This window comes from Podarcis muralis, chromosome 1 (genome assembly GCF_964188315.1).
Source record: "Podarcis muralis chromosome 1, rPodMur119.hap1.1, whole genome shotgun sequence".
Taxonomy (NCBI): domain Eukaryota; kingdom Metazoa; phylum Chordata; class Lepidosauria; order Squamata; family Lacertidae; genus Podarcis; species Podarcis muralis.
The window spans coordinates 28474595-28500653 of NC_135655.1; the positions used below are offsets into that span (position 1 = coordinate 28474595).

At 42.6% G+C, this 26059-nt stretch overlaps 1 protein-coding gene across 19 annotated transcripts in view; it reads right to left on the reverse strand.

Moving 5' to 3' along the window:
• The window catches only part of NRXN3 (neurexin 3), a 1192693-nt gene that overhangs the window by 423997 nt on the left and 742637 nt on the right, over positions 1-26059 (reverse strand). The window lies entirely within an intron of this gene.

Sequence of the window (26059 nt, forward strand, 5' to 3'; positions counted from 1 at the left end):
CTGTCTGTGATACAGACTTTTTTTAAGGTGGGGCTTTTGAACTGGATCTCAACAGAGGATGTGCTGAACATTGCCACAAAGAGAACCTTGGGAATGTGAGCAAGGCAATCTAAGCTCTTTGCCAGACCAAAAAGGGAAAGAAATGAATGATCCCTGTACCAGAATGTACTAGGAGTTCAAAAAAGCTTGTCATAATGCAACTTGGTATTGCAAGTGGGCAAGGGAGCCAAAAAAACAACCAGGCACCAGTAGTTATGGGAAGTAAATTGGGGAAATGGGCTCTTGTGGCTCTGTTAGCAGAGTCAAATAAAAATACTTTGTTGCATCAATTAGGAGAGCCAAACTTTGTGTTTGTTTGTTTGTTTGTTTGTTTGTTTGTTTGTTTGTTTGTTTATGGCACTGCTTCCTTGCATTTTAACATCCATGGCACAATGAGAAATTCACCAGATGAAGGTTTCCCTTGTGCATGGGGTCATGCAGAGATGGAAAAAGCACCAGTTGTCGAATTTCTGCTTTTCACCCTAGTTGTTAATGTGTCATTTTTAATGTTGCCATTTTATTCTGCTCTGCTGCAATTTGATTTTATGGTGCGTAGTTTTATTTGTTTTATTGTATTATTTTGTAAGCCACTCTGAGATCCTTGGCTAAAGACTGGCTAATAAATCGCTTAACACGTAAAATTATATAATGGCACAGAAACTCTGCAAGAGAAAAAAATACGGCAATCCTACTTAGCTGGTCTGTGGGCTCAGTGACTTGAATGAACCTTTTAGGGAAGTTTGACTTTTCTATAATTATATTTACAGGATTATTTTTTTAAGTTCATATGCCACCCTTCCTCTTAGGCAGGGATGGCAAACTTGTGGTCCTTCAGATATTGTTGCATTACAACTCCCATAATTCCTGGCTGCTCAGCATGCTGGGTTGGGGGTGGATGGGAGCTGTAGTCCTATATCTGGAGTGTCACAGGTGACCCATCGCAGACCAAAGAAATTGAGAGTAACATGCCTAGAACCTTCCCCTTTTATCCTTACAGCAACCCTGCAAGGCTAAGATTAGGCTAAGACAGAGCGACTTGCAGAAGGTCATACAATGAACTTGGTGGCTGAGCACTAAACAAAATGTGATTGACAGGACATCACTTCTTTTGTAGATTTTCTATAGGACAATGGCTTAATTTAGACTAGAGCTGCAGTGTTCAGAGAATGTGTTTGTTTCATTCTCTCCCTTGCACTATTTTCTCAGAGTTGCCAGTTGCTCCGTGTGGAAAGACCAATCATATAGGTTGTATATGTGCCCCCAATACCGGAGGCAATACCAGCTCTGAGGGGTAATTTTGTAATATCCCTCACCATTTATGTTGCCCTCTTTCAGTCAATGTAGACTCTACTACCGTTCTGCAAAGGAAAAATGGTCCATATGACATCATGGTGACAGGTGTGTCTGCCCACCTGTCAAAGTGGCCAATGGGACGGTGGACAAAAATTAACATGAGGGAAATGGTTCCTTATCCAGCTTCTTGGCCCTGATCCAAAATATGTCTGAGTGGTCGTATCCTATTTGCTCTTAAAACCAACCAACCAACCAGCAGGACATTCAGTCATAGATCTCACATCATACCATCTAGTTGCAGCCCAAGTGGTGATTTAAGCCTGAGTTTTCTTCAATGTAGGACTACAACTCCCATCATACCTGACCATTGGATATGCTGGCTGAGGCTGCTGGGAATTGTAGTCCAGAAAACACCATGTTGGCTACTCCTGCAACCAATACATAACACAGGAATAAATTATTTAAGTTTGAGAAATGATTCAGTGATGTGACTGAGCTAATAGGTGAGAACAGATGCCTAATATAATATAATATAATATAATGCACCTTAACAGCTATGTGCCACACAGTAATTGTATTAAAAAGCACATAAACCGTGCCTACAAGCTTCCGATCTTAGATATATAAGACAAGGAAGAAAAGGAAGAGGCTATCTGGTATCTTGTATCTACTTTAATTAGGAGACTGGAAAAACAAAGAAGGCTTGGAACTATTGCGGAAGCAAAACCAGAATCATAGAATCTGAGCTCAGTTGCTTTCTTCCAACTTCACCTGCTAATGCTAAAAGGAAAAAAAGCACAAGGCACCCACCTCTTTGGTCTCTTACCCCCAAAGCTAGCACCCACAATTATCTGTTGCAAACCCTTCCTCATCCATGCAATGATTCAATCAGGTTCATGAGCATCAGATGCTGGCTCTGTTGCGACAAGTGGCAGTATATAATGCAGAAGGTATTCTTGTCCCATTGTCCAAAGAAGCCCTATTATACACAGCTTTAAAAAACAAAAAAGAAGACCTGCACCAATGATATTTCCTTTTTAAAAGTAAAAATAGGGGGTCCACCTTTCCATGAGTGACTTTGCTCCCTTAACTGAGTATTGCAGTAAGAAATAAAAGGAAGTAATAAAACATACTATGTTACAATGTGCCGGATTGATTCTTTGAATAACAAAGAAATCTAGCTGATGGGATCATTAGAGCCCGTAAAACTTGAAAGCAGCCCAATCCTGCCCATGTTTACTCAGAGGTATGCCCATTTGCAGGTGATCTTCCTTAAATTCACCTGATGAAGTGGACTGTAGTTCACAGAACTCTATGCCATAATATATTTGTTAGTAAGCAAGATGTCACAAGAATCTGTTGCTTTTGCTGCAACAGACAAACATGGCTACCCCTCTGAAAATGGCCACTTATTTCAGGGGCCTTGCTTCCAAATAAGTGGACATGTGTCTGTAGCTTATGGTTCCCCCCCCCCACCCCGACTTTGAATTCCCCGCCTGCATTCCAGCTATGCTGCCCACAGTGAAATATATTGTAACATTTGCATTCATCCAGATCATACTCCCAAATGTGTGCTAAAAGCAAACACATTAAGATGTATCATACTGACATACTATGAGACTGAACAATAGACTCCAGTCTATGCTGCTTGTAAATTGAAATCTGGTCTGGTGTCTGCTTTCCGCGCTCTCTCTCTCTCTCTGTGTGTGTGTGTTTGTGTGTGTGTTTGTGTGATGCAGGTATAGGATGGAAAATTAGTATCCATAGAGTATCTGGAAAGAGTTAATCATTCCTGCATCGCTCATTTGGGAAATGTGGAAGTTGGTGGTAGTGGTGGACAAGGAGGGGGCCTCTATCCAACAAGATAATGAGCATTTGGGATGAAAGAAGTTGCTGCTGACTCCATTCTGATCATTGTAAGACTGTCCTTCCTCCAAGACATAATGAAAAGGAAGCTCCTCGACTCTTAGTGCTGCATTTCAGAGATTTGGAATACTATACAGTGAACTTGGAGGTGTGCATTGTAATCCTGCCTTAGGTAGACTTTTGTCATTTCCTCTTTTCCACCCTAAACCTCTCCAAAATTAAATTAAAGTACAATTTAACACATACATTTATAAGTTTGCATTTCAAAAGAAGGCTCCCGGTGAGAGACAATCTGCCTTTCTTTCTATGGGATGCTCAAAAGCAGCTCAAGAGACTTGTGTCACAGAAACCTTAGCATCTCTCACTTAAGTGCAAATGTTTTTATGGAAGCCCCCAAACACAACATCAATTTCCATCTCTCCCACCACAAGCTTTCAAACTGCAGTTGTGAATTGCTGGGGAATTGCTACCTCCTCTCACTATAAGCACCATTATGTGAGTGCTATTTAGATGGAACAGAGGCAGTTGCCTTAGACCATTTCAGTTTATTGGTCCATGTGGCTAAGCATTGTCTAGCATGGCTTGAAGTAGTTCTCCAGGGTGTCAGATAGGAATCTGTTCGAGCCCTACCTAGATGTTGTGGGTTGAAACTGGAACTTCTGCAGACAAGACATGTACTCTACAATTAAGCTACGGCTCTTTCCCCTAGCTATAAATGGTTTGTACATGTAGCATCACTATGGGCTGTGATAAAGTCCATTGTCCTATTCCCTTTTTTTTAAGATACAATTTATTAATTTTATAATAACAAATAAACATCATAATCAAAATTTTAACTCATACATCTTAATTGACTTCCCTCCACTCCCCGTCCTGGTTCCATTATTTTACACTTATTCATACATGTCCATAGAATCTTATATCTTAACAGTCCAAATTTTAAAACCTTAATCATGTTACAAGTGATCATTTTGTTACAAATGCATTGGTGGTTCAGTGATAGAATTCTCGCCTGCCTGTCATTGTCCTATTCCTATGTGTTTGTGTTTGTGTGTGTGTGTGTGTGTGTGTGTGTGTGTGTGAGAGAGAGAGAGAGAGAGAGAGAGAGTGACAAAATGGTAGTAATGGGAGAGAGAATCCTGATTTGGGTGCTCATGTCTGCTATGTACACCTGAAAAGACGCTTCTACTGATATGAGTGGGAGCTTTCCTTTGAGTGCAAACTTCAGGTGTGGTCCCTCCAAACTGGATTTGGACTGCGGGAAGAGAAAGAAGGTTAAAGCTCTCCACAAGGATCCTGATCTGGATCAGGAGCCCCTACCTGGCACTTATACTTCACTAGTTCAACCATAGTCTGGATCCATAATTATTTTAAAAGTGTATTTCTTTTCAAAAATAAGGTCTTCAGAGGATGAGCGTTCCTGGCTTTCACCACTCAAGTGCATAACACCCAGCCAGCTCCTTAAAACTCAACCATCCTTCAAATGTCCCAACATTTCAGAACTTCCTTTTTAACCTTTTAATTTCTTCAAGGGCTGTGCATGCTTCCTCTCCAGCACTAGAGCATTCAGTACTCTGCATGCAACAAGCTTATGTTCCATCACAAGGTTTGTTCCCCCAGCCACAAGGCCATGTGCCCATTTCCATTATCAAAGGGTAGGAGATTCTGCTGTTGATACTAGGAGGCCACATCAAGCATGGAAATTAGTTAGTTACAGTGGTTCCCCCACAAGACGAAATTAATTCGTTCCGCAATTTTTGTCGTCTAGCGAATTTTTCGTCTTGCGAAGCACGAAATCCCATAGGAATGCATTGAAAATCAATTAATGCGTTCCTATGGTCAAAAAAAGTCCAAACAAAGCCAAATTTGGTACAACAACAGTTTATTAACTGCTCTTTAAAGTCACACATACTGTAAAGAGCAGTTCAAAAATTGAAGGGAAAATAAATTAACTTTATAAACAAAACATGTCTTTGTTTTTAGACAAAGAAAACAAAGTCGCGAGACGTTTTCGTCTTGCGAAGCAAGCCCATAGGGGAAATTCGTCTTGCGAGGCAAATCGAAAACGGAAAAACTTTTCGTCTAGCGAGTTTTTTGTCTTGCGAGGCATTCGTCTTGCGAGGTAGCACTGTAGTTACTTAGGTAGATAGTAATTTGTTAGTCTCAGCTTTCAAAAGTCATAAAGGGTAACCTTTTGTGGAAATTTAAAAAAAAACTCAGAAAAAGCATGCTGCTATGAACCTTATACTTTCAGTTGCAATTATACTAAATAGTTCTGCAGTTAATCTAGTCCTGGCAGAAGCTCATGTGGCCTTAATGCTTTGGCTTTCCTTAAGAGTGCCTGGCCTGGTCAGCCACGAAACAGTGTATGAGCGAAAATAGGAAAAGGGGCTCTGATTTTGACGATGACTATGTACAAATAAAAATGTTTATAAAAAATAAATTAGAACCAAAGGTGTGAGGCAGGCTATAAATACATCAAGGCGTTTCTAGTGACACCATAAAGCACTGGGACTTCACTCTGCCTTTGTTTATTGGATGTCAGTGGCTTTATTTACTGCTCTGAAATTCATGGGTGAATCATATATTTAGCAGCACCATCACGTCAAGAAAAGGCATGATTTCAAGTGTGTTTTCCCCCTCTTGGGTACACCAGCAGACAGTGTTTATGCAGTGCTGTTCAAAGGGATTTCCTCTTAAAGTTTGTGTGTGTGTAAAGGAGAGTAAGTGAGTGTACAGGTTTGCCATATTAAGAAAAAAAATCACTGTAAAATGAGTCCATTCTACTGAGAATTTCTTTCATGCTTCTCTCTTGCACTATTTCATAACAACAAAGATGTCCTGCAAATGATGGAAGTGTGTGTGGGAAAGGTGACCATAAAAATGTGCTGAGCTAAGTGTGTGTGCACGCACACTCGTTTAAACTTTCCATTTATTTTTCTTGGCTAGCTTTGTCCTACCTTTCTCGCTGTTGGCACATGCTTTCTCTAGAGCAGCTACCTTGCCCCCTTGGCAGGGCTCCTGTGCTTTGTCTGCCTGCAGGTCAGGCAAAAATCCAACAGCAGCTGCTTTCCTTGCCTCTGCAATTGTACTGTGGAGAGGCAGCTGTCATGATGAGACTGGGGGAAGGCCGTGTCCTGATTGGTTTATTGGCTGCTGGTGTCACAGTGGTCCCAACATTCCAACAGAGAGGAGATGGGCAAAAAAACTCATTGGTCTGTTGGCTGCTGCTATCACAATAGTCCTTTATTCTGCCTTGAGAATGATAATAATTACAGCTGCTCCTTGAGGCTCAAGACAATGTTGGGGGAGGGGGCTGTCCTCATAGTTGAAAGGGTTTACAGCAGATTTCTCTAGCCTGTTTTCTCCAGACATTTTGGACTACAGGTCCCATCATCTCTTGACTCTGCACATTTGCACAATTTTGCCCTCACACTCATGACAACTGCTTTTGTCTTGAAGGAAGAAGAGGAGGAATTGCTGGCAGCCTGTAGCTGTTTTGTGGTGCGCTGGAGAGCTTCAGTCCCTTGGGGCTTGTCAACCTGGCACCTTCCATGACAGTGCTGACCATTCATTGTACAGAATTAACATTTATGTCATGGTTTCTGGCGCACTGGAAACCAGAATTAGAGAAAAGGGGTTACTCATTCAGATATAGCAATTAACAGAACTTTGTTTTAATTTGTAACAGGGAGAGAACTTTAAAAAATATTTCTCATATAAGGTCATTAAAATCTGATCTGATGGAGCAAAATAAAATAGGGGGAAACTGGTCATTTAAGTTAGGGCTGAGCCACATCTTTCCCAGGTTTGCTTTTTGCCTCAAAAAGGCAATTCTGGAGAGGTTTCCCAACACCTAAATCCAAATTTTATTATGATTGCTCGAAGTCAAATTTCCCCCGACCTTTTGAAACTGTGTGGTACCATTTTCGTTCTCAATCTCTTTCCTCCTTGAAGGATTCTAGCCAACCAGCAATTTCAGCCAATCACAAATCAATACTGGATCTGTAAATTAAGTATTCAGATGTGCCTATTGTTGATTTCATTAATGACAAATTAAGCTCATTTTCATTGAAAGTCAATGCCGTCTATACCCCCCCCCCCAGGGCACAAGACTGGACAATGTGTATGGAGGTCCTAGGCTGCCCAGACCACAAGACCTCCTTTAGTCTTGCTGATGAAGTCCAAAGGAAAGCAGAGCAATACATTTGGCACCAGCTTGGCTCAGGAGCTGCCAGAAGGAGGTACACAAATTCCATCAAACTGCCTTAGGGACTCCACTGCTTGGAGTAAGCATTCCTTCAAGAAAGATCATAAGAAGAGTCCTGCTGTATCAGACCAAATTCCAGTCCAGCATCCTGTTTGCTCAGTGTTCAACCACCTGCCCCTTGGGAAGCTCACTAGCAGAATTGCAGGGCTCTAGCACTCTCCCACTTGGCCCAAAGCAAATGGCATTCAGCCTGACCCTGGATGTAGGACAATGGCACCTCAACTAGCAGGCATTAATTCTGGTGGTTCCTTCGTTGCGAGAAGTGAGGTTACAGCAGGCATAGGCAAACTCTGGCCCTCTAGGTGTTTTGGACTACAGTTCCCATCATCCCTGACCACTGGTCCTGTTAGCTAGGGATGATGGGAATTGTAGTCCCAAACATCTGGGGGCTGGAGTTTGCCTATGCCTGGTTTACAGGGAACCAGGCAGAAGGACTTCTCGGTAGTGGTGTCCACCCTGTGGAATGCCTCCCATCAGATGTCAAGGAAATAAACAACTCTTTGACTTTTAGAAGACATCTGAAGGCAGCCCTGTTTAGGGAAGTGTTTGATGAATTTATCGTGTTTTAATATTCTATTGGGAGCCGCCCAGAGTGGCTGGGGAAACCCAGCCAAATGGGAGGGATATACCGTATTTTTTGCTCTATAAGACTCACTTTTCCCCTCCTAAAAAGTAAGGGGAAATGTGTGTGTGTCTGTCTTATGGAGCGAATGCAGACTTCACAGCTATCCCAGAAGCCAGAACAGCAAGAGGGATTGCTGCTTTCACTGTGCAGCGATCCCTCTTGCTGTTCTGGCTTCTGAGATTCAGAATATTTTTTTTTTCTTGTTTTCCTCCTCCAAAAACTAGATGCATCTTGTGGTCTGGTGCGTCTTATAGAGTGAAAAATATGGTAAATAATATATTATTATTATTATTGTTATTGTTATTATTATTATTATTATTATTATTATTATTATTATTATTATTACTATTATTATTATTATTGCTTTATGCACCATGGCTTTATCCAATCTAAGGTAGAATATCCCAATGCAGATTATCCTTCTGGAAAGCCTGAATAACCAAAGCCTAGACCTTTTTCTGCCCACCCATTTTTCCAGATTCACAAAGTTTAAAGCAGGTGCGTGCATGCTTGTTGTCATTGATGGTGGTGGTGGTGGTGGTGTGGATATAAGGTCCCCACCCCACCCCCGCCTCCAAAGCGAATGCTTCTCTCTTCTGACAAATCTGTCTCAGAGTGACAGGATCTCCACTGGGAACATCTCACACATTGAGAAAACCAGCTGTATCAACGAGAAAACCGACAGACACCTAAACCTCAGGCCAGGGAACAAGTCTTTTAAATGCTCGGCAGCTGAGAAAATTGGTAAGCAGAAACAGGGGATGGGTAGGAATAACAACTCCCCTGAAAATCTGTAAAACAACAGGCAAGACTGAACTGTTCCTAATGCAGGTGCGGTATAGACATATTAAATGGTGTGGACAAATGCTCCGGTGACTGTTCATAGCTCCAAGGAAAGTTATGTAGTGCATGAGGTTTAAAGTAGGCCTACATATGCTCACAGTCACACTCCTTTGCTTATACATCCGTTCAGGCACAAAAGCTCCTCTAGGTGCTTATCTCCGCCACTGTCAACCGGAGATGTTGACAAAAGCAAACAAGAAAAGGCAAGAAGAAAGGAAGCTCAGAGGCAGCTGGCTTGGAAAGTATCTAATTTGATGCCATTCCCTTTCAACTTGCATTCTGTTGAAAAAAAATAAAGGCCTTTGCACTCACAGAACTCCCTTGATTTCCATCTTTGCTTCTAATGAATACTGAATATATAGATCTATCTATCTATCTATAATATATAGACACCACCCTCCTCTTCCTCACCCATCCAGGCCTCCACTTTCCCAGTTTTGCTGCTCAATATCCTTCAGCAAGAGATGCCAAAGATGGGACCCACACAGGGTCATTTACATGCCCAACATGTTTTCCAATTGCGGTGCTATGTTCCCAAGTTACCCATACTGACATAATCTCATCACAGCTTGATTATGAGTGTAAGTAACGTGGGTGGCGCTGTGGGTTAAACCACAGAGCCTAGGACCTGCCGATCAGAAGGTTGGGTGTTCGAATCCCTACGACGGGGTGAGCTCCTGTTGCTCGGTCCCAGCTCCTGCCAACCTAGCAGTTCGAAAGCACTTCAAAGTGCAAGTAGATAAATAGGTACCGCTCCAGCGGGAAGGTAAACGGTGTTTCCGTGCGCTGCTCTGGTTCTCCAGAAGCGGCTTAGTCATGCTGGCCACATGACCTGGAAGCTGTACGCCAGCTCCCTCGGCCAATAAAGCAAGATGAGCACCGCAACCCCAGAGTCGGTCACGACTGGACCTAATGGTCAGGGGTCCCTTTACCTTTACCTTAAGCATGAACCAATTCAATGCCCATGATATACCAGTTGATCAATATTAAATAAGATCACATCACATCAGTATGGTTGTCTGAATAGAGTCAGAATTTCATTTCATTTTTGCAAACTTCTAGTCCTCATGGTTACTGGATGAAAACTGATGAAATTAGGATAGATTCTGAAATACAGTATCTTTCAGGGACTTTTCAGATGTCAGGGGGTTAAAAATATCTACATTTAGAATGGGCCTCTGTACCACCAACACTACCACCCTCAGCATTTCTCTTTATATGGCCCTTAGTTCATATCTTCATCTCTTGGTCAGTTTCTAATCCAGCTCATGATTTTCCAATTCTCACCCTCTAAATAATGCAACCAAAGAAATTGTAGAAACCGTATTATGCAGCGATCTAATTTGGCACGCCAGCCTTGGGTATTTCGGATGTACCATTCCAACTTTTCTTGCCTATGCTGAAGAGAGATTGTGAATATTTTCTTTAGATGTAGAATTTGTGCATTAATAGTGTATGAAATTATAATATGGCCAGTTGCAAAGAAACACAAACAGGAGTGGACATCAAATGAGGGCCTCGGCTGCACAAAGATTATTATACATAGTCATCACTTTTTAAATGGCTGCTCAGAGATGTATTCTGCTTCTTTCCTTCTAAGGAAATGAAGATCTGTCCCTCCCAAAGGGCTCTAGTTAGCAGGGTGTGCAAATTTAGTTATATTGACTCAGTAAAATTAGTGGGACTCTCTAATTTAATTGAGACATGTTCAGACAAAGCTGGCTGCTTCTCCAGAAACACCAGGAGTCCGTTGTGCATCCGTCATCAAAGCTAGAATGGACTGTAATAATTAGCATTTATACAGCACTTTAAAATGTTACAGAGTGCTTCACATACATTGTCTTAGTAGTTCTGAGTCTGTCAGCAACTCTGTATGGTAGGAGGGCAATGCTGGGGGTGGGGGTGGTTAAGGCTCAGGGGGCATAGCTTGCAAAAAGCCATTTAATGAGCAAGGCCTAGGCCCTGGTTTGCTCAGAAACCCATTGGACAGTGGCCACATTTGCACAAAGTCTTTAAAGCACTGTGGTACCACTTGGAACAGCCATGCCTTTCCCCAAAGAATTCTGGGAACCACAGTTTGTTTAGGGGACTGGGAGTTGTTAGGAGATCCCCTTTTCCCTTCCCAGGGGTGCAGTCCCCAGAGTTCCCTATGAAGAGGGACAGATACCACTCTGAGGAAAATAGGGGTCTCTCAACAACTCTCAGCACTGCAGCTCCTTGAATTCTTTGGGGAAAGCCGTGCCTGTTCAAAGTGGTATTATTGAGGTTGAATGTATGGGGTTAATGCAATGGGGTGTGTGAATGTGCTCAGGAGGAACCATAGCTCAGAGGCTTTGGTTTCCATTCTTGGTCTCTCCAGGTAAGAGAATCAGGCAGCAGGTGACAGGGGTAACCTCTACCCAGGGCTTTCTTTCAGTGAGTACTCAAGGGTACGCAGTACCAGCACCTCTCTTTGTTGTTAAAAAGTGAGGCACTTACTGCAACAACTTCATGGTGAGTACTGGCACCTATTTTTCTAGGGGGGGGGGGAGCACTGCCTCTACCTGAGATACCAGAGAACTGCCAGAAGTCAGCGTAGATCTTATTGGGCCAGTCAGATGAACAGTGGGGCTATAAGACAATTTTCTACATTCATACCAGTGTGCCCATTCCGGCACACCGTTTGTGAGTGCAGTGGATATGATTATACAAGGGAAGAGGTACAGCTCATTGGGAAACTAATTACCGATTGTCTGCCACCAGTATTTGTAAATAACAAGCTAAGCTTTACAGTGACTGTAAGATCGCCTGGCCTCGATTACAGGCCCATATTTGCATCTATTATGCATCTATTTTCCCACAGATTAATGTGTCCCATTAAGAGTGATCAGGGGATGGCAGGATCATTATCTGTCCTCATTAGTGGGGGGGGGGGAGCCTTGGACTCAATTAACATGATTCTTCATCTTCTTCCAAGGCCCCTTTCAGGTTGCTAGACCACTCAGCTAATATCAATGGGCCAAAGTATTCGGCGTGTGCATGTAAATGGGAGGCTGTGTGGGCACTCATGGCAAAGACATCAAACAAGCCTCACATTTTATTTTCTTTCACTCTTCAGAGCCTGTAGAGTAGAGTGGGAAGGTGCCAAATCCCGTTTTAGCTTCTGTAAGAGCATCTAAATGTCAACAAAGAGCCTTGTTAACTGCTATCCTTTCCAAATGTTCCTATTTCTAAAAATGATTGCTCTCCCCTCCTTTTCTTAAAGTTGCTTTCTCCTACTATCGCCTACCCTCTCCCCACCTATCTGTGCAGATCCTAAGGAGCTGATTTAATGATCTGCTGCTATAGCAGCTTCTGCTTTTAGACTGCAAACAGAAGAAGAGTAGTTATAAATGTGTGGCACTCTTCTATCCTTACTAGGCCTCCACGGCAGTTTGTTCACAACTGTACCCCCCAGGAACTGCATATATGTGCATATATGTGTCCACACAAAATGTTTAGTCTTCCAGCCTTAGGAAAATCAAACCAGCACCCATGTGATGCTATTAATGCATATATCCTAATACCAGAAAACCCAGGAGTAGGCAACCTTTATGTTCCCAAGGGCCACATGCAGCAGTGGGTGGACACTCAGGAGCCACATTTTACTGGGCATGGGTGAGCTGGCAGTACATCTGGTGGCTGCTGTCCACTGAGACTGGTGTAGGGTGGAATACAGGGAGCCCGAACAGCAGGTGGCACCAGACCAATGACAGTCAGAGACAACTACAGTGGTACCTCGGGTTACATATGCTTCAGGTTATAGACTCCGCTAACCCAGAAATAGTACCTTGGGTTAAGAACTTTGCTTCAGGATGAGAACAGAAATCGTGCTACAGCAGTGCGGTGGCAGCGGGAGGCCCCATTAGCTAAAGTGGTGCTTCAGGTTAAGAACAGTTTCAGGTTAAGAACGGATCTCCGGAATGAATTAAGTACTTAACCTGAGGTACAACTGTAATTCTAATTTTGTCCCCATCCTCCTCTCTGCTCACTTCTGCAAGGGCAACACCGGTGATGGGACAGAAGTGGTAACTGGTACTCATTGGGCCTCAAAGGGCAGAAGGCAAGAAGACCCAGAGCTCATGTAATTGTAGTTTTGTTCCCATCTTGCTCCCTGCAAGCGCAACACTAAGGAGAAGGAGGAAGAAGACGGGAGGCAATACTACAACCCTGGTCTGGTTGTAAGTAACAAAGGCAAATAGGGTCTGGCTGAGTGCAGACTGAGGTTGGTGAGGCTGTGTCCCATTCACCCTAATGGACTAGCCTCCGCAGCTCATTGGCAAGCACACACGCTCATTAGGAAGACTTAGGCCAAGCTGTCTGCACCAAGACAGGATTATCCTACCCCTAAAACGTCTCTGACAGGTGCCTGTCATGCCAAAGATCCATCACTCTGTTTCTGAACATCAGGTGCCTCTAGGAAGCTGTATAGAGGACATATGGAAAATGACCTTCTTTGTTGTTTGTCCCCAGCATCAGGTGCACAACCTCTGTACACGGAAGCCCCACAAAAATCTGATTTGATAGCAGCTGATAGACTTATCCTCCATGAAGTTCCCTAATGCTTTTAAGAGCCATCAAATCTAGTGGCCATCACTACATCTTAGGCAGCTTCTTCTACTGCTGGGGTGCTCTTGGGAAACTATCACCCTCTTTGTAGTTTAAAACATGAGCTTCTTACCCTATCTTCCTCAACAGATAATGTGAACGATCGCTGTGCCTCTTCTTCCCAATATTCTTTTAAAATACTTGAAGATCCAGTCCAATCCTGTTAGTAATATTTTCTCTAGGCTAAACATATCCGTTTCCTTTCCATACGTAAACCCTTTAACATCTTCATAGTTCTCCTCCAAATCCCTTCTAGGTTGTCAGCCTCTGTGACAAGTTGATATTACATCCCAGGCTTCTAATCAAGACAAAAACTCCCAAGATATGGGCCAGGAAGTGGCCCTTGTTTGGTTTTTAGCTATGTGGACACTGCTCATAGAATCATAGAGATGTAGAGTTGGAAGGGACGACGAGGGTCATCCAGCCCAACCCCCTGCAATGCAAGGATCTTTTGCCCAATGTGGGGCTCAAACCCACAACCCTGAGATTAAAAGTCTCATGCTCTACCGACTGAGCAAGAACAGCAGCACATGACTCTTCAAGCAGCACTGTCTTCCTTGCTTCCTATTAATGGACTACAGTTGCCTGGTATCTCCTCTCCCCACTAATTAGTATTTTTATTATATATTTATTTAGTTCTATATTTATTTATACCCCGCCTTTTCCACTGTTGGGACTCAAGGCGTCTTAAATGCATGTACTTAAATTTCACATTATACAGTCATATCTGCTAATACAAACAGGGGTTCTTAAACAAACTTGAACATGAAACAAGGGTTGAAGTGTCTGCTATAAAGGGAAGGGGGGGAATAGGGGGGTGCCCCCCGCATCACTTCTGTGTGAAACCAAGCCTTCTGTTTTCAGGACACAACCCTACCCTTTGAGCTGATTTCAAATGTTACTAGCAGTGCAATGCAATGCGAGTTTATCAAAAGTGTGTAAGACTTAATTTCAGACTCAATGATTACTGGTATTTGGCAGGAATTTAAGATATTGTGTGTGATTTGTTTATTTAAGATATTATAAAGCACACTGCATGTTTAACCTTCACAAAACAATTTACATAAGACGAATTGAAACAATTGTTTAAAATGAGAACAGCAGTGAGAATGGAACATAGAAGTTTCATAGGCTCATAGATTTAGAAGGCACCCTGAGGATCATCTAGTCCAGCCCCCTGCAATGCAGGAATATGCAGCTGTCCCATATGGGGATCGAACCTGCAACCTTGGCGTTCTCAGCACCACGCTCTAACCAACTGAGCTACCCACTGCCCTGAGCCAGGGTGATGACTCTGAAACACCTAAGGCCTAGGTGAGTTGTTTTTGAAGGTCTCATCACAGTTGGGATATATTTGATCAGCAATAGTTCCCAAACTTCTCCCACTCATGGACCACTTGAAAAACGCTACAAGCCCTGGCAGGCCACTTAACGGTTTTTCTGCCTGTTGTAGCAATTATAATCTGTGCAGTGTTAAATGATGTATTGTTTTTAATTGTAGTTGTACAGACATACCACGGGGACGTGGATGGCGCTGTGGGGTAAAACCTCAGTGCCTAGGACTTGCCGATTGCATGGTCGGCGGTTCGAATCCCCGCGGTGGGGTGAGCTCCCGTCTTTCGGTCCCAGCTCCTGCCCACCTAGCAGTTTGAAAGCACCCTTAAGTGCAAGTAGATAAATAGGTACCGCTTTATAGCGGGAAGGTAAACGGTGTTTCCGTGCACTGCGCTGGTGCTGGCTCACCAGAGCAGCTTCGTCACGCTGGCCACGTGACCCAGAAGTGTCTCCGGACAGCGCTGGCTCCCGGCCTCTTAAGCAAGATGAGCACGCAACCCCAGAGTCAGTCACGACTGGCCCGTATGGGCAGGGGTACCTTTACCTTTACCTTTTTACAGACATACCATGGACCACCTGAATGAAGCTTACATACTACTGGGGGGCGGCGGTCTGTAGACCACAGTTTGGGAACCCCTGAGCACCCACTTTTTGAAGAGCTGAATGGCATTTAAAGCCTCAGGATAGTACAAGACAGTGATTACAGAAGAAGAGACAGAGATAAGCCATATCACTTGCTCTCTATGCCTGGGCTCAGCCCTTGAAGTTGTGAAGTAATAATAAAGCACAGGGCTTTGGCCATATGCAGAATATATTTTTTTTCCATTTCGCCTCTGAATTAGCACAATCCCACATATATGGGATGAGCAAAAAAAGGGCTCCTTGGGGCTGAGGATGGGTATGCCAGTAAGGCTTCAACTCTCACCAGTTCAAAGTGAATGAGGAATGCTAGAAGGGGAACTATTTAGGAATGGGCAAACAGGAGCAGTTGCCCCCACACTCCACCCCATGTTTCAGATATCAATTGATGTATATCTGAACAACTGACAGGTCCTACACGCTACATGACTCCTGTAATCAAGAGCTCAATGGGTGGACAGAGAAATTGACAGCCCCATCTGCAGCAGCAGAGAAGAAAGAAACAGAGGACCCATCACTGTATCTGAAGCCCTGCTTAGAAATATCTTAAATAAATAAAGTTGAGGTGGAAGGTAGAGAGCTGTAGATTGTTAATGGTGCTGAGACTTGTTAAGTGGCATCTATTCCCTTCCCAAAGCTAAAATCCCCAGAGTTCCATGGGCAGAGGAGTTGATTGTTAATCTACAACTCTCAACAGCCTTCACAAACTACATTGCCCAGAATTCTTTGGGGGAAGCCATGATGGCTGTTTAAAGTGGTATCACAGTGGTTTAAATGTACAGTGTGAATGTGACCGATGTTCATCCAATGAATTATGATTGGCACCCATTACGGATAATGCAACTGTCATTATCGGTAAATGAAACTTTAGTAAAGAAAGTCTAACCTAGTCAAAGCTTGTGTTCTCAATGCTATCCATACTTACTTCAGAGTAAGCCGCACTCTACCCAGCGAGACATACTGTTCTGAGTAAAAATGCCTACGGTTGGCCTGTGACATTCATTGGATGTGCATGTGTTTTTAATGGGCAAGAAGCAGTTAGATTCAGGGGGGATGCTATAGTTCTCCCCTGACAGTGGTACCTCAGGTTAAGAACTTAATTCGTTCTGGAGGTCCGTTCTTAACCTGAAACTGTTCTTAACCTGAGGTACCACTTTAACTAATGGGGCCTCCCGCTGCCACTGCCCCACTGCCACACGATTTCTGTTCTCATCCTGAAGCAAAGTTCTTAACCTGAGGTACTATTTCTGGGTTAGTGGAGTCTGTAACCTGAAGTGTATGCAACCTGAAGCATATGCAACCCGAGGTACCACTGTAATTCCGATTACTTCAGTTCCGCTCCATCTTAATTCAGAGTGGAGCAAAAAGTTTGGAAGGCATAACTATATGGCAGACACCTATGACGACCTGTGTATTTAGACCGTGCATATCGTTTTAGAGAAGGCAGGTTGATGTTGATGATTTAATGCCAAATATCCCACAATGTACCAGATGTGCCGATTCACTCATGTCTCAAAGTAGCTGAAATAATTGTGAAGAGCATTAACACAAGGAGCGTGTCTCCATATTAAGCTGTGTGCTACTAAGTACATTTTCTAGCCTGCTGAGGAAGGTGTGAAGGGAAGCGGTAAATGTCTGCTACAGATTAATACAACTCCCCCCCCCCCATGTTATTTACAATGTTCGCCCCCAATTTCAGGAGCAGTTCCTCAGACCCGATTCTCCTGGAGGCCCCTTGAGTTTCGCTTCCCTGTTTTCCTTGACTCTAGCAGCCCCTTCAATAAAAACAAAGAGGAGATGCTGCTGGTAGAAATATCAACAGCTCCTACTTCAGCATTTGTGGTTGTGCTTGATCCTATAACAGCCTTCCATAACCTGGTGTCCTTCATATGTTGGTGGTCTCCAGCTCCGATAATCCCCAACCTGCCTGACCAACCAACTGCCAGGGCTGATGTGATCTGTATCTAACAGCATCTGGAGGGCACCAGGTTAGGGAACATAGAAACATAGGAAGCTGCCTTATACTGAATCAGATCATTGCTCCATTTAGCTCAGTACCAGTAGTGGCTTTCCAAGGGTTTCAGACAAGGGTCCAGCCATAGCTGGAGATGCCAGGAATGAACCTGGGAGCTCCCATGCGCAAAACAGTTGCTTTTTATTCTTTTATACAACGCTTGGAGATTTTTTAATATTAAAGAGGCTGATAAATTTAATCGATACACAAAATGTTTGACCTTGGGTGACTTTCAACTCATTTTATTATGGGCAATATCCACTGTAAGTCATACTCAGAATAGATTCCCTAAAATCAATGTGAGTCAACTCTGAGTATGACTCAGTTGGATCTCTCCCTCTCCCTCTCTCTTCTTCAAAGGCATGTCCAAAGTTCAGAAGGACTTCAGATGTGTATCGAGATTGCTGAGCATTTGAGAGAACCTGTCAACAAAGTTTGAATTTCTGTTGCTAAAAATGCATTCATTCATTCATTCATTTTTTTTTTATATCCCACCTTTCCTCTAAGGAGTTCAAGGTGGCATTCATGTGCCCCGTCCCCATTTTATCCTTATCCCTGTAAGGGAGATTAATCTGCAAGACTGCAGCTGGCCCAAGATCACCCAGTGAGCTTCATGGCAGAACATGGCTTTAAGGCTTTAAGGCGTACGTTTTTCGGACCAAACTTGTTTTTATGGTTGTGGGTTGTTTTTAATGCTGTAACCCACCCTGGGACCTTATGGTGAAAGGCAGTTTAACAACAACAACAGCAAGAACAACGGATTTGAACCCAGGTCATAGCTGTCAACGTTTCCCTTTTTTTAAGGGAAATTCCCTTATTCCGAATAGGATTCCTCGCAAGAAAAGGGAAAAGTTGACAGCTATGACCCAGGTCTCCCAGGTCCTAATCCAATACTAGAACTACTACAGCACACTGGGTCTGATACTACGCTGGCACACACAATGGCAGGTCAGTCGCAAGCAAGTATGCTCCATGGAAGTTCATTTGGATAGGAATGGAAACCATAGCTTCCTTTAAGGGCGCAATGATAGAATATTCCACAACTGGTGGGAGGAAAGGTACTTCCAGGTTCATATTTCAGAGCTCAAGGACAGTTATGACTTCTAACTCATGGAGCAGCGGAGCTGCAAAATGAGCAATGTCTGTGATGTTCTATGCAGCTGTGGATGTCTAAAATGAGAAATCTCCTTGAAATATGAGCCATTTGGCCAGAGAGAATACGAACTAGTCAGGCCACTTGATCTCCTCTCTTTTCCCACAGGTCAAGATCAGATATTTTGCATGGCTCCTACGCTGTTCTTTTTCTGAGGGGTTTATTTGAAAGATGCATAAATCTGAAGAGCTGATCATTTCCCTTCTTCTCCTCTTTATTTATATGACTTTTGAAAATAAATTTCCAGCGAGGTCCCTTTTGATTTAACGAGGTGCTGCCAATTCTGCCAGTACTTTGGGTTTTACATTTTTTATTGAATGGGCCCCGAATTGAAAACTAGATTTCCTTCCAATTCCCCTCCACTTGCGAGGCGAGGGGAAATGAAAACGCCTGTCAGCAAAAGTAATGTGTTTAATACCGTGCCAACCCTAAACATCAGCAGAGATTTCTGTGTATTGCAAATAATTCTATCACCAACCTATATTGCTCAGCTGTGTTTTTATCTTTGCCGTAGGATAATATCAATATTTCAAAATGTGAGACAAGGAATGTTTTATGAGATTGATGTGGGAAAGAAGTGTGACAAATACATAAAAAAGGGCAGAGGGAAATGCAGGAATAGTCATAAAAATGCTTTTCGGCTCCCATGGGGACTCACTGAGTTTATCCTTCCCTTATCAGAGACCCGTTGCAGTCTCCTTGGTAAATCTCTGTATTTAATCAAAAGGAAAGGCAATATTATCTTTTTTAAAAGTGGCCTCTTCTAACACAGGGGTGGGGAACCACAGGCCTGGGGTGTGTGAATCTGGCCCCCCAGGCTTCTCTGTCTCACCCTTTGGACTCATCCCAAGCCAAACCCATCATTGGTCCTGCACAGCATCCTCTTCGAGTGCTTCCAACTAGCAGAATGTGTCCATGTACAGTGAGAATGCCTCTTGTTTTCCTTGATGAAACTGTATGTCTTTGCATGAAACTCTTGACTTCTCAAATGGAGCCTACTATACAAAGACAAGAGTCACTGTCTGCCTCTGGCCCCATCCATGACTGGCATGCAGCCCCCAAAAGGTTGCTTACAAGCGAATGTGACCCTTGAGACCTTTTTTTTTTCTTTTTAGCGCCCAGGCCCAGATTCTAAACATACAATCTATTTTATATACTTGCAATAATAATAATAATAATAATAATAATAATAATAATAATAATGTTTCCCCAGCCACTCTGGGCGGCTCTCAATCAAGTGTTAAAAACAGTACAGCGTTAAATATTAAAAACTTCCCTGAACAGGGCTGCCTTCAGGTGTCTTTTAAAGATAAGATAGGTGCTTATTTCCTTCACATCTGAAGGGAGGGTGTTCCACAGGGTGGGCGCCACTACCAAGAAGGCCCTCTGTCTGGTTCCCTGTAACCTCACTTCTCACAATGAGGGAACCGCCAGAAGGCCCTCGGCGCTGGATCTCAGTGTTGCCCCTAAAATTAGAGCAGATCTTCTTCTTCTTTAATGCCTTTGCTTAAATTAAACCTGGTCTAGGCATGTAGCAGAAAGAGTAAGTGAAGTTGCAGAGTTCTAGATTGCAGTATTTCACACTTCAAGCGAAAGATATCTTGTTTGAATGTAAAAGAAACAAAACAAAAAACAGCAACAGCAGAAAAACAACACCACCAGTGTGAGTGGATAAATTGCATCACAAAGCGAAAGTTGGGTTAGTTGTTGTTTTTGCCTTGGAATAATAGAATTGTAGAATTGTTGAGTTGGAAGGGACCTCACAAATCACCAACTCCCTCTAATGCAAGAATCTTTTGCCCAATGTGGGACTTGAACCCACATCCCGGTCTTGGGCCCGGTCTTATTCAACATCTTTATCAACGACTTGGATGATGGACTCAAGGGCATCCTGATCAAATTTGCAGATGACACCAAACTGGGGGGTGGGGTGGCTAACACCCCAGAGGACAGGATCACACTTCAAAACGACCTTGACAGATTAGAGAACTGGGCCAAAACAAACAAGATGAACTTTAACAGGGAGAAATGTAAAGTATTGCACTTGGGCAAAAAAAAATGAGAGGCACAAATACAAGATGGGGGACACCTGGCTTGAGAGCAGTACATGTGAAAAGGATCTAGGAGTCTTGGTTGACCACAAACTTGACATGAGCCAACAGTGTGACGCGGCAGCTAAAAAAGCCAATGCAATTCTGGGCTGCATCAATAGGAGTATAGCATCTAGATCAAGGGAAGTAATAGTGCCACTGTATTCTGCTCTGGTCAGACCTCACCTGGAGTACTGTGTCCAGTTCTGGGCACCACAGTTCAAGAAGGACACTGACAAACTGGAACGTGTCCAGAGGAGGGCAACCAAAATGGTCAAAGGCCTGGAAACGATGCCTTATGAGGAACGGCTAAGGGAGCTGGGCATGTTTAGCCTGGAGAAGAGGAGGTTAAGGGGTGATATGATAGCCATGTTCAAATATATAAAAGGATGTCATATAGAGGAGGGAGAAAGGTTGTTTTCTGCTGCTCCAGAGAAGCGGACACGGAGTAATGGATCCAAACTACAAGAAAGAAGATTCCACCTAAACATTAGGAAGAACTTCCTGACAGTAAGAGCTGTTCGACAGTGGAATTTGCTGCCAAGGAGTGTGGTGGAGTCTCCTTCTTTGGAGGTCTCTGATGGTGTTTCCTGCTTGGCAGGGGGTTGGACTCGATGGCCCTTGTGGTCTATTCCAACTCTATGATTCTATGATTCTATGATCCTTGAGATTAAGAGTCTCATGCTCTACCAAATGAGACTTGCATGTGTTTTTTCTTTTTTTAATGGAACGCTCTCCCATCAGATGTTAAGGAAATAAACAACCATCTGACTTTTAGAAGACATCTGAAAGCAGCACTGTTTAGGGAAGTTTTTAATGTTTGATCTTTTATTGTGTTTTTAATATTCTGTTGGGAGCTGCCCAGAGTGGCTGGGAAACCCAGCCAGATGGGTGGGGTATAAATAATAATATATTATTATTATTATGATTATTATTATTATTAGCATCCTGTGCCTGAGCAACAAAAGACCACAGAAGTGCAAATCAACAGCAAATTATCCTTGGGGTCTAAGAATCATTACTATTATTGTGCTTACTCATAATGTATATTGGTTTATTGGTAATGGCCTTGTATATTTTCTGCCTTACTTTTGTAAGCTCCCACTTCCACCACCAAAATGAAGAAGACAACAGTTTTGAGCGAGCACACAGGAACTTTGTTGTTGTTTACTGTTACTATCTTTATTCAGTTTTATACAGAACGAAGCACTCAGTGCGTTCAAAGGACTTGCATGCAGGTTTGCGACCACTTTTTATCTAATTGTCCATTCTCAAGGCAGCTGACTGATGCTAAAACTTTCAAAAATGATTTTTTAAAATCCAGGTGCCCAACTTGGAACAAACTCAAAGCACTTGATGATTCTTGGAACTCTCGGTTCCCAACAAGATCCTCGCAGTAATCGGATGAAAAATTACTCTGGCCATTCAGTATTATTGCACCTGTGGTTTCTATGTGATACACTGCTGAGCTATCAGACAAAACAGGCTAAAGTGTGAAGGAAGCTTCTAAAATCAGTGTGTTTCACGGAACAACTAGTAACATGATTCAAATAAGAATGTATTAATAACAAACAAACAAACCTCAGTGCAATTTGAGCCTATTGGCTCTTCATCAGTGGAAGTTCTTCATCATTCAAGTTTAAATTAAAACAAATTACGTCAGGTTGAAACCTTCATTGATTTCATTATTTACCACTGCTTTTATACAACGCTTGGAGATTTTTTATTAAAGAGGTTGATAAATTTAATCAATACACAAAATGTTTGACCTTGGGTGACTTTCAACTCATTTTATTATGGGTAATATCCACTGTAAGTCATACTCAGAATAGATCCCCTAAAATCAACGTGGGTCAGCTCTGAGTATGACTTAGTTGGATCTCGCCCTCTTCCTCTCTCTTCTTCACTGCTTCATGTAGATTCCCTTGATGGAGCCAGAGCAGAGTTGGGTCCTGCACCTTGAATAGTTGCGTAGCAGATGGTGCTTTAGGTTATGATACACTATGTAGGCTGAAATTTTGCCTATTAAACACACTATTCAATGCGCTGGAGCCCTTCCGCATCTGGCCTCCCTCTGTTTTCTTCATGTATATTCAATGGCAGTAAGCTAGGGATGAATATATATATTTTAAAAAATCAATCAAAAAATGAAAAACATGAAGTACATACTTTCTGTGAGAATCAGGCATATTTTAATGAAAAGTGTTCCTTTGAGATGAGACAAGAAAAATGCAATCCTGCACACCTCTATTCAGAAGCAATTCCCATGGGGCTTAATCTCAGGTAAGTAGGTGTAGGACTGCAACACAGGAGAATATTTTAACATACTACTTACTGCAAATCCCTAGGATGTTGGAAGCATAATCTCTACCCTGGGTTATTAATACTCCTTGGATGGAGAGTGGGGAGGGGCAGGAATTGAGAACATGCTCTGTATATCAGGGGAGGACGGGACACCCATAACTTTCTAGAAAGGAAAAGGGGATTTAGGGGGGCTGGAGTTGTCCCAGAAGATGTCAGTGGAAGTTACTCAGGACTTTGGGTATCATTCTTAGAAACCTGAGCATGCAAGTTGTGTTGTAGCCGTTGTTTCAATGATTCTGGTAGCCACTTCTCCAAAGTTATCATTATTCCCTTGTTGCGGGAGAACTTGCAGTCAGGTCAGAAGTGGCTTGGCAGTTGGGGAGGAGCCACGACAGTAGCTTTCTGCCAAGTGGGTCACAGCCTCTTACAGGAACTGGAAGGGATGAAATGGTGGGGAGGTCAGCAAGGTGAAAACACACCAGCAGAACCAATCCAGTGTTCCTGCCAGTGTGTTTGTGCTGTATCAACATCCCCACTTCCTTCCAAGTAAGCAACAACGGCAACCCACCTGCCAGAAAGCTTGTGTATATGTTCTTCTCCATCTGCTGAGCTGCTTCTGGCCAGAGTTCCTAATCACCTGCAGCAGTCTCTCTCTATAGACAAGTCCCATGGACAGAATGGAAGAGAACAGGAGATGTGATGGTGGAGGTGAGGCTAGGAATGGATGAATCTTTCAGTTTCTCATTTTCCCAGTCTTAAAGCCACTTTTCCACATCAGTTTGCATTAAAAGAAAACAACTCCTCATGAAAATTCACCAATGTTTTAATGCAAATTTCTCCCAACAGGTACATTTTGTATGCTATTTTACCCAATATACACTTTTTTTTGCAAAGTGATTTCCTCTAATACAATGCATTTTTGCATGTTATTTTCAGTAATATATTATGGTTATGCACACTTGATCCCAGTATGCACATTTTCTTTGCATATCACATGGCTGGAGAACTGCATTGCAAAATTCAAAGAAGTGTGGATTTAGGATGGCTGTGTTTTGGTTTGCTTATTATTTCAAAAAGAGCAACTTAGGTTGTTTCACCTTTAAATATGAACTGAATTGAATTTTTCCCCTTCCCATTCTTCCACCCCCCCTCTCTCTCCACTTGGTCTTAATCTTATGAAGAAAATAACAGCTGAATAGAGCTATTATTCCAGAATATGACCTCTATCTGGCCCATCCATTTGCATACAATCACTGCTTAGAACATGGGTACAGTTCTTCTACATATCAACTTCTCTCAAATCTACTTTCTTGGTGACAACAACTGCTACTCCTCCAGTCCTACTGCCATTCCTCCCTGTGCCCTTTCTCAGAAATGCTTCCACTTTTAAAATTTCAGATTGACAGGATTTGGCACTAGCCTAGATGAACCATTGATTTTCCATTTTTTTTATAATGTTTGTGTATGTGTGTGTACAGTATGTGCTAATACTCTCTTGGTTTACAAGAAGTAGAGATTCTTGTATGTATAAAAATATCACATTTTGCACAACTCGAGACATAGTGTCTACACAACTTCCTTATAGCACAGTGAAAAAATATCAATAAAATGCAATTATTCCGTCCCCTAGCCAAAAGTGTCTCATGCTGGTAAAAATAATCCAAACTTTATAAGTGCTGAAGATACTCTTTTTTTAAAAAAATAGAGCCAGTGAACTTGCTGGTGGGTTTTCATTTTAAAACCCCATATATAATTAAATATTGTACTTTGGGATTCTCTTTGATTGCAGAAAGAAGTAGCAAACCCCTCCCCACCTCGGAAATGCTGCTTTGTGAAAGTCACCACTGATCTTTTAACTGCTGCACCTGTGGCTTCCTTGTTGCATTTCCTGGTGTGTCAGTTGTTTATAAACAGGTCCTACTGTTGGGTAGAGTGCGGCAAATGTTTCAGGTGGCAGATGGTGGGGAGAAGCTGACAAAGACACACCTAGCTGTTCCTACTGAATTCCCTTCCCCAGCCCTGCTCCTCTATTGCCATACAGGCTGTCCTGGCCTGCCTAATCTGATCTGCAGCCTCAGGTGTGCTGCTGAACGCTATCTTGTGTTGAGGTCATATTCATGACAGTCCAAACCACTTCTGTATGTGAAATAGGGAAGGAGCACAGGCAGATCAAAGCACACTGTTACTAAGGGTGGGTGAATTTGTCACTTTCACTTTCATTCAGTTTCTTGATTTTCCCAGTTTTCCACATTTCCACATCAGGTTGCATGTCCACCGCCGCCACCAAAAGGTCCTCATGGAAATGCATCAGTTTAGTGCAAATTCCTCCTAATATACACATTTTTGCCTAACACACATTTTGCAAATCAATTTCCCCTAACATAATACAGTTTTGTATAATTTCCACCAATATACACATTCTCTTGCACACTTTACCCTCATTTATGCACATTGCTTGTCTGGAGAACTGCACTGCAAAATTCGGAGAAGCGCAAATTTTAAAGGCTTGCTGTAGAATCATAGAGATGAATGATGTTTTGGTTTGTTTCAAAATGTGGAAATTAGGTAGGTTAACTTCAGGTGGCCCAAAAGTAGGTATGCAGTTGAATCAATGAAATTCATCACAAGAGATTATATGGGTACACATAACTGACGCACAACAAAGTGGCAGTTAAATTTCAGGCTGGTAGTTGGAAAGAATAGTGGAGTCAGATAAAAGGATTACCGGTATTTTTCTTTACTGATATTGTGAATGATGACAGCGAACTTGAGTCAAGAACAAAGAAAGTGGATTTTAAAGCAGTATACCTACTTTTGGGTCTCCCTGTATGAACTGAATCTAATTTCTCCATATCTATATCTGCTACTAGCACTCGCTACTTTTTTCTGATATATTCAGGCAAAAGAACATTCTCCTTCTTAGGGTTGCCATACGTCCGGGAAAACCTGGACGTGTCCTTTT